Below are 6832 nucleotides of genomic sequence, written 5' to 3' on the forward strand. Positions count from 1 at the left end.
CAGTAACAATTTCAAAAACATTGTCAGAAACATCAAATAATGAAAAGATATATATAATGAAAATATTTTTTTGTAATTTATACATATGTTGCTTGTTAAAAATCAGATGGCTTTTTCTGAATGTCAGATGGTAACAGTTTTACGAAAAAGTGATCACAAAGCAAACATTGTGTAATATTTCTTCTTTGATATTTCATAAGATTTCCTCCTCTAAATAATTTTTAATAGATGGTTTGCAGTGAAAATGTGTGTTTCTTTTTATATTTGAATAATTTGTTAAATGGCAGCCAGTAAAATAAGAGTGTCCAGAAAAAAAAGGTCTGACTTTATATTAGGTGGCCTTAAATACTATGTTCTTACATTTAAATGAATCATTTGATACAATGCACTTATTGTGTACATGTTTTTATGTTGCAGTTTTATTTTATATATTACCTGCATGTAATTACATCTGTAATTAATTTGTGTAATTACATGAATAATTACACTGTTGACCCATCCCTTACACCTACACCTTTAAACCTACCCATACCACCAAACCTGTTCCTAACCTTACCGGTATCCCACCTCAATAGCAGCAAAAGTGTTTTGCAATACAATATGAACACAATAAGTACATTTGTACTTATTTTTTGATGTTTTTTGAAGGCCACCTAATATAAAGTGTTACTGAAAAAACTGCATAATTATTCATGTGCATACCTGATGTTGTCTTCTTACCTATTATCATTGTGAGGAAAAAGCAACAGATGTAGTTGTTTATATGTCTTATCATTCGATTAATGGGTCAAAGTACTACATAACCCACCCACTCTTGTTATTTAAAGCTACACATCACGCTGCTGCTGATTTCTCATGAGAGATAAAGCGTGAATCACAGTGACATCAGTTAAAACATTGATTCATAACAATCAAACTAAGGCTAAGACTAATTATACAGCAGCTCAGGACCATCCTGAATTATCAGAACACCTAGTCACCCTATATGCTCATTCACACGCACATGTCACTGGTGTAGCTTCATGTCTGTCACACCTGGAAATAGAGACTCTATCTTGCTGCCTCCACACACACACAGCATGACAGAAAGTGATTTAATAGCAGTTATGCGCTTCTCTTCAGTCCCCCTGACAGTCTGATGACTGGAGACGGCATCGCTCGGCTTCGTTTACCTTTTCACGCCTCTATCTGTCACACTACACTGTACAATCACATTCAACTCATATTAGGATACTATTGAATTCTTGGATCCCAGCAGTGCGCTGTCACAGCCATTGTCTTTCTCCTCCTCGAGGCTAATGGCTTTCGCAGGACCATGTCCTTCACAAATGAAGGTGTGGTCGGCTGTCAACAATTCAGGCTTCAGATGTGTTCCCATGTGCCCGCCGTTGGGAACTGGCATCTTGCCCGTTTGATTCTCGGGTGAGGCACCGCTGAGGGATTTACTGTTCCCATCACAACATTGTGGGTGTCAGTATTCGTGCCCTTTCACTGAGTGCTGTAATCTTAAGCATTGCAAATAAAGGCAGGTTATAATACCTACAAGAAAGCATCTTTTATGAAATAGGATTAGGAAGACTACACCGTCTGCATATACATGAAAAAATGTGATGTATATACTGTATTCTGTGGAGCCCCTAAAGGGACATGTTGATGGGAGGGAGAATTATATTTTGCTTTCTCTTGCAAATGTTTGCATTCCTTCAAGAAAAAGTGCAAAGTGCAAAGGTTCTCAGGTCATTTCTCATTAAAGTTTTAAGGGGAATGCAATAGTTTTGCAAGAGAACACATTTTGAAAACAAATGCAAAATGTTTCGGGGGAACACAATGGTTTTTAGTAGTGTTGTCACGATACTGGAATTTCTAACTTCGATACGATACCTTGAAAAATATCAATGTTCGATACTATTTTCGATACCACAGAGAAAAAAACTGCCACAATATTAAGGAGGTAAATTTCTTTTTTAATTTAAAGATAAATATAGTCTAGAACATGACAATGAGGTATGTGCATATGTACACTGCTACAGCCCTGTTCAGCTTCTTAGCTTCATTTGAGTTTGTTTCATACTTTATTTGCTGTTCAAATATAACTAGTAGTGTAGGTCGTAAACCTTTTTTTTTTCTTTTTAGACCACACTTTTAAAATTAACTGAACTGTTCTAACTAATCTTAGAACTTAAGTTAATGGTAAAAGATATTTGTTAACATTAGTTAACATGAATAAACAATGAAAAATACTTCCAAAACATTTATTAATCTTAGTTAATTTAAAGTTAGTAGTTAAAGTTAATTTAAACTATAATTTACTACTACATTAACTAATTAAAATCCAAAGTTCTATCTGTTAATATTTTTTATTGGACCAGAGCTAACATGATCCGTTGTGTTTTTATTACCCACACTGTAACAAATTGCTGTAAAAATTACAGCAATATTTTACAGCAGCGGGTTGTATTTCTTATAATACAGCCAATACAGCATATTGCTGTAAACCGCAATGCATTCTGGTAAATTTCAAATCTAAAGAGGCGGGATTATCTTTAACGGTCGACATTTGGGAGCAGCAAGAAGAACGATTCATAACTGTGGTAAGTAAGTGTCTTATTTCTGTTTTATTTTTCATAATTTGTAACTGTATTAGAATATTAAAGAATATAAGGTGTCATAAACATTCGCGGTAACCGCAGATTAACGAATCCTCCGTCCGCGGAGCACGAGAGAGACTTGTGCGGGGATTCGGCACTGCAGTCGCGGAAGGATTACACACACATTCCCCTGCCTTATATCGGCTATAGGCGTAACATCTCTGGGTTCCTACGTTAAGAATTACAAGCTTCATTGGCAAAAGATGTGATTCACGGCGACGTCGTGCTGATCAGCACACTTTCTCGTGATTATTTTATGATGTACAACAAATTTGCACAGGCAGCCATCTGTTAACACGGGCACCGAAATAAAACGCGTATTTAGGGCTCGCGATTCGCGGTCAGCCGCTCACGGAGGATGTGTGTCACGTAAACTCTGAACGGTGCTGTTAAAGTGGTTAACGTAAGCAGTGAGATGTACTAGCACCTTTGATAACTTGCTTATTCGCTTATTGTTTGAATGTAACGTTAATGCTTTTTGCTAACTTTGATTTGAAGAATGCCTTAATCCAGCCCATTGTCCTGTCTGGCCTGTTCGCAGCATATTACATATTCTGGACTAACGTTATCAAGAGGAGACAGACGGAGTTTTGGAGTTCATACAAAGGTAATAGTTGCATTCTAACACTCTGAGTACCTGCATTTTACATGTAGATATGATAGAATATGTTTCTCAACTCAAGTAGAGAGAGTTTTTTTAGGGAGAATAATTCAGATGTACAAAAGCTAAAACTAATGTGAATTACATATTGTCTGCTTCCTGACTGTTTTGTAGATATTTATCCTGAGAGAAAAACAAAGAAGTTGAAAGGAAAAGACCCATCTAAAACGACAGAACACAGAAGAAACCAGCAGAAGTGAACCCAAGTTACCAGTTTTCTTTGCAATGCGAAGGATTTTCAGCAGAATTACTGACATGTAAGTACACATACACCAAGATCTTTTTCCTTTTATTATGTTATTTTATCCTTTATCTACACTAGCGTTCAAAAGTTTGTGATCAGTAGGTTTTATGTTTTGAAATAAGTATCTTCTGCTCATAAAGGCTGCATTTAATTGATAAAAAATACAGAAAAAACTATAATGTTGTGAAATATTATTAAAATGTTTTATCCATTTTAATATACTTAAAAATGTAATTTATTTCTGAATTTTCAGCATCAATACACTAGTCTTCTAATTACTCCAATGTCCTTTAGTGATCCTTTAGAAATTATTGTATATGCTGATTTATTATCAATGTTAGAAGCAATTGTGCTGTTTAATATTTTTATTAACCTGTGATACTTTTTTCAGGAATCTTATATATTATACTTATATATAGTATGTTACATTGAAATTGATTGTAAAGATTTATATTTTTAGATAAAATGTATATTTTAAATAACTGCTGTTCTTTGAAACTTATTCATCAAAGAATCCTGAAAAAGTATCACAGGCTCCAAAACATACACTGACAACATTGACAATAACATTGACAATAAATCAGGATATTGATAATAAATGAGAATGATCTCTGAAAGATCATGCAACACTGGTGTAATGATGCTGAACATTCAGCTTTGCATCTCAGAAATAAATTATATTTGAAAGTATAGTAAAATATAAAACTTGTAATAACTTGTAAAAATTGTAATATTTTTCACAATTTTAGTGTTTTACTGTTTAATATCATACTGATCTAACTGTAACAATCATCACTCTCTCTGCCTTTGACTGTATCTGTCATCCCTCTGTCTTTGTCTGACTGTATCATTGTTTTGTAAAATATCTAATGTATTGCCCTTTTTGTTCTTTTATATATTTTTTTAGCCACTCTGCATCCTGGGCTGGAACAGCATCTGGATCTGAACTGTTCTCCTTTTTCGATCAGAAGTTTTTTTGGACTCACTTGAGGGCTTGTTGTTTGGCCATGTTGGACTGTCCATGAAGTTGTGAAAATTCATCACTGTCTTTATGGTATTTCGAACCATTTAATTATAACCATGTTGGTTAACTTGATGTTGGTTTCAACTTTGGCTAAATATTGGTTAACCTTAATATTTAGCAGCGTAATATGTTTCAAGTAAATATTTTCATGCCCAATTTATTTTGGAATTCAGAATAATACTGAATACACTGTTCTATGACATTTCTTTCATGCAAATTTGAGAGTTAATAAATAAGAGATTTTTTAAATAAAATTGGACCTGTTTATCAAGATTAAGATGTGTCAAATTATTATTATTTTTGTTTTTATTAAATAATAGGTGCACTGAGTTTCATACTATACAACACTTTATGCAGTTAAATATTGTTTAAAGCTTATGCAGTTAATAAATTGTTTAAATTGCTAGTCATTATTATTCAGAAATCTGGAAAATAAATACTGCAAATAAAGAATATACAAATTAAAGTAGTACAATATTTTTACAGTGAAACGTTATTTAATGATTTCCAGTACACTTGTAAAATTGCAAACTATTGCTGCAATTTCACAGTAGCAGCTTTAAATAATGTATATATCGTTGCTAGTATATATATACAGAAAATTGCTGTATTTTAACAGTAAAACTGTAGTTAATCATTTACAGTGCACTTGTAAAAATTTACAGTATTGCTGGCAACCAAAGTTGCCAGTAACTTGCTGTAAATTTTACAGTAAAACTGTAGTTAATCATTTACAGTGCACTTGTAAAAATTTACAGTATTGCTGGCAACCAAAGTTGCCAGTAACTTGCTGTAAATTTTACAGTAAAACTGTAGTTAATCATTTACAGTGCACTTGTAAAAATTTACAGTATTGCTGGCAACCAAAGTTGCCAGTAACTTGCTGTAAATTTTACAGTAAATTTTTTACAGTGCACCGTTATCAAAGATTCAAATATACTGTAACAAATGCATTGCTCATCGTTCATAAATGCTGGTTAATACATTAACATTATTTGACGAACATTATTTGAAGATTTTAATGCCGGATTCATAATCAACGATACACGCAAGCAAACATGCGTGCATCACACACAAAAACAATGCTCTGGATAGACATTTGACAAATTGCAGAATTTAAGTAATTTTTTTTTTTTTTAAATAAAGTTAAATAAGCGCAGTTAATTTATATTTGACCGCAATTAAGGTATTTACTCGTCTAAGATTCCTCAATCTGATTATATTAACGAACTACGGTAAAAAACGGGACAACACTTATATCAGCAACAATAATAGGCAATCTTATTTAATGATTCAGATGATAATGTTAAAATGAGAACAGTTCTTTATATAAACTCGGGTGTCTGTCTTTCAGGTGCTTTGCGAAATTAGTGGTGTTAGCGCCTTTTGTTAGCTCTGCTCTGTAGCAACTCTTACATATTGGCTTGCTTGTGTACTTCGGCTTTCCATGTTCATTTGTTTCATATCCGAAATATTTCCAGATAGCACTCCTGTGTGTTCTTTATCAAACAAAGCCGGTCGCGGGCCACCGCACTCGCCTTACTATTCGCTTCACTTGAATGAGACGAGACAGGCACTGAGGTCACGTGCCTTTGTGGAGAAGTGAAAGTGATTTTTTTCAGGGGAATGCAATAGTTTTGCAAGAGAACGCACATTTTGCAAAAAAAAAAACACAATGTTTACATTTTTCATGAAAACGCAATAGTTTTGTGAGAAAAAACATGTTGCAAAAAAAAAAAAAAAAAAAAATGGGGAATGCAATAGTTTTGCAAGAGAACACATTTTGTAAACAAATGCAAAATGTTCCAGGGGAACACAATAGAATACAATTGCAAGAATTTTTTTCAGGGGAATGCAAAAAAAAAAAAAAAAAATCACATTTTGCAAAAAAAAAAAAAAAAAAAGCAACATTTTTCAGGAGAATGTACATTTTGCAAACAAACACAATATTTTATGTGAATGCAATAGTTTTGCGAGAGAATGTACATTTTGCAAACAAATGCACAAACACATTTTTTTGTGGAACTCAATAGTTTTTCAAGAGAAAGCACATTTTGCAAACAAAAGCACATTTTCAGTGGCGCACAATAGTTTTGCGAGAACATGCACATTTTGTAAACAGACAGTTTTTTTCTAGGGGAATGCAATAGTTTTGCAAGAGCACACACATTTTGCAAACAAACGCAACATTTTTTGTTTGCACAACAATTTTATTCAGGGAAACGCAATAGTTTTGCGAGAGCACTCATATTTTG

The 6832-nt window shown here is 33.3% G+C and overlaps 1 long non-coding RNA gene across 1 annotated transcript; it reads left to right on the plus strand.

Moving 5' to 3' along the window:
* Nucleotides 1-2516: 2516 nt before the first annotated feature.
* Nucleotides 2517-4854, plus strand: LOC141287635 (uncharacterized). Its single transcript, XR_012339506.1, has 3 exons — nt 2517-3255; nt 3424-3566; nt 4461-4854. It is a non-coding gene; the product is annotated as an uncharacterized lncRNA (long non-coding RNA).
* Nucleotides 4855-6832: the final 1978 nt, after the last annotated feature.

This window comes from Garra rufa, chromosome 15 (assembly GCF_049309525.1).
Source record: "Garra rufa chromosome 15, GarRuf1.0, whole genome shotgun sequence".
Classification (NCBI taxonomy): Eukaryota; Metazoa; Chordata; class Actinopteri; order Cypriniformes; family Cyprinidae; genus Garra; species Garra rufa.